Source organism: Tupaia chinensis, unplaced genomic scaffold (genome assembly GCF_000334495.1).
Source record: "Tupaia chinensis unplaced genomic scaffold, TupChi_1.0 Scaffold147282_1, whole genome shotgun sequence".
NCBI classification, from domain to species: domain Eukaryota; kingdom Metazoa; phylum Chordata; class Mammalia; order Scandentia; family Tupaiidae; genus Tupaia; species Tupaia belangeri.
This window is the reverse complement of record NW_006207133.1, coordinates 3,806,982-3,809,831: the sequence shown is the minus strand read 5'-3', so window position 1 is coordinate 3,809,831 and position 2,850 is coordinate 3,806,982. Positions and strand designations below refer to the sequence as shown.

Genomic DNA, 2,850 nt, shown 5'->3' with positions numbered 1-2,850 from the left:
GGACTTACACAGGGCCAGCCACGGTTTGAGTCCTGAACCTGGCGGCTTGCTTTCTCGCTTTCCCTTTCCCTTTCTCTCTCTCTCTCTCTCTCTGGCTCTCACGCGCACCCCTCTCTGGTCAAAGTTAAATAAAATAATTATTTAAAAAAAGGATGTCCATTAGAAAAATATATGAATTTCAACAGTAACCAAGAAAATCCAAATTAAAAAATGAAAATATCACTGAGCCAGTCCCATAGCACTGCTTTTAAGCACTTTGTTTAGAAAGCCAGATTCTACACGGCCAACCACTGATCAAATTCCAGCCTCAGATGCTTGAAAAACACCCAGGGCACATGTGTATATGCCGCAAATCCCATCAGGATGCAAAAACGAAGGGAAAAAGACTGTGGCATGATCACACCCCAGTGCAGAGTGTCCTTGTGCCCTCCTATCTCAACTCTCTCTCTGGCAAGCACACATGCCCTCTGACAATTAAAGATATTTTTTAAAAACAAAACAAATATATTTTGTCCATGTGAGAAAAACAATCACCCTCACACACTATCTTCTTTAAAGAGAGATTTGAAAACACTATTAAAAATGTTGATGTGTGGGTAGGAAGGCTAGTATAAAGAAAAGTCACATGTATGTTCTAGGAAAATGTAGGAACAATAATTTTTCAGGGCATAACTGACTTAAAGTTTTTGGGTCAGCCCAGGGCCAGCAGTTAAGGTGGCTGGATCCCACATGACCAACCAGACTTTGAGTCCCAGACCTGGTGGCTTGAGAAATACACCAAACACATGTGTGTGTACCCAAAATCCAGAAAGAAGGCAGTGATGGAAGAGAAGGGACTGCAGCATGATCAACCCTATGGAGTGTTTTCTCACTTTCCCTCTCTGGTTGTAAGTGAAAAATCCACTCACAGAAAAATGAATAAAGTATTACCCCTCATTGGGATAGGAAAAATACACATACAAACACACACACACATTCACACACACAGTAGACATTCCAACTGTTGAGGGTCATGCTGGAGAGCTTATAGTAAGAATATATGAAATAAGTCATTCAAGTTTGTTAAAGAATTGTTAAGCAGAAAGTTTCCCCATATTCACTTTTCCCATCCCACTGCTCCCCACACAATTCCAATCATGCTGCAACCAGTGGATTTTTAGCACCCATACAGTTCCAGTTTCAAAATCTTTAATGGCCCTGCTTCCCGATGGGAGCTCCTCCTACTTGCCTGACCCTGCTGGAGGCCCCCTGCTACTCTGCTCCAGCACTCTTCCGGCTCAACATGTCTCTTTTTCATTCTAGATCTTTTTATGTTAGCTGTTCCATCTTTCTGGAATGTTCTCTCTCCACTTTGCCTCTTTCCCACCCCCTCCCACTTCACATGGCTAATTTCAGATTTAGAGCCAAAATGCCTCTGCCTCAGAAAAGCATTCCCAGACTCCTGAGTCCAAACTAGATGCCCCTTTTAGCACTCGAAACCTTTTCGGCATAACACTCACAGAAACTGTAATTAAATATTTAATTGTTGAATTTTTTTTTCCTAACTATTTTCCCCACCAGACACAAGTCTGACTTGTTCACTACTGTGACCTACCATGGCAACCTGTATATTAAGCACTCAATAAATAACTCGCCTGATGCACTTACATGATAAAGTGAAATTTTTGGATTGAGGTTGTGTGGTTTAAAAAAAAAAAAGTGGTAGTTTTTAATATGTAATTTCTAGCTTTTTGACAACAACCTAAGATGAAAGATTTCCTTTACAATCAAGGAAAGGCAAACTGAAGTACTCCATCTGTTACATCTCACTACCAAAAACAAAAACAACTCCAGAACCCAAAAGTGTGTCATAATAAAATGTGTTTACTAGAACATGACTGGGAGGGGTGTCACAATCTGTTAAGCAATTAGTTGCTTTTTGATAAAGATAACAGTATCTTTTGTCCAACTAATCCCAATAAAGATAATGTAAATTAACACAAGCAAAGTTAAACATACTGTTTTCTAATAAAGTTAACTTATTTTTAAAACGATGCAAATTATCCTGTATGTACAAATAATTCAATATGGCAACAGGTGGGTGATATTAAAGGCCGAGGTAAGAGAGCTGTGGGTTATATCAGAACAGTAAGAGGCAACCCATGACGCGGTGGTTGGAGCCTGGGTTCCATATGCGTGCGTCCGAGGGGAGAACGGAGAATTGCAATAGCCACCCGCCCTCGGAGGTGCTTTGTCACTTGGTCTCTGTCTCTCCAGAGAGCACAGGAACCTGAGAGTGAAATTTTAAAATTAAAAAGAAATGTATGGAGGAACTCCAAAGAGTTCGTGGGAACATGCTACTGAAGTACGAGTTTTATGTGCTGTTGCAGGAAAATTTTGAAATCCATTCATAATTTTTTCATAACCCATATTTTCTATGAACTTTAGAAGAGCCCTCGTAATTATACGTATTTTTCTTATTCCTACAAAAGAAAAGCTGTATTTTTCTTTCCCAAACGGCTTAAGAGTTGGGTCTTCTCTCTCCTCGGGAGAATTCTGAAACTAACCATAAAGATAGGCATGGATCCAGTTAACATCCCCGCCCCAAGAACCCATCACCATGAAACGCCTGGAGACCTCGCGGTTCCCGGAACGCACCTGCCTCTCACGATCTCCAGGCGGTGAAGTTTTACTCAACAGCAAGTTACTCGCCCGTGAAGTTCGTGGTGTCCGTTCCAAGACCGAGACACAGACTCCAGGTGTGTCCCCTACCCTGGCCACCTCGGCCTCGCCAGCCGGACGGTCAGCGCGCCGACCCCCGGTGAGGGCGCCCCGCGACCCAGCTGCCGGTCAGAGCGGGCCGGGGCGGGA

General features: G+C 42.6%; 1 protein-coding gene across 4 annotated transcripts in view; it reads right to left on the bottom strand.

Moving 5' to 3' along the window:
• EPB41L5 (erythrocyte membrane protein band 4.1 like 5) overlaps positions 1 to 2,841 on the bottom strand; it is a 173,082-nt gene extending 170,241 nt beyond the window's left edge. For 3 of the 4 annotated variants that reach the window (XM_006169572.3, XM_006169573.3, XM_006169574.3), the window contains exon 1: positions 2,638 to 2,841. The gene's annotated coding sequence lies outside the window, so the exon portion shown is untranslated. The remainder of the gene's footprint in view (positions 1 to 2,637) is intronic. The other variant, XM_006169575.3, reaches the window with a different exon arrangement.
• Positions 2,842 to 2,850: the final 9 nt, after the last annotated feature.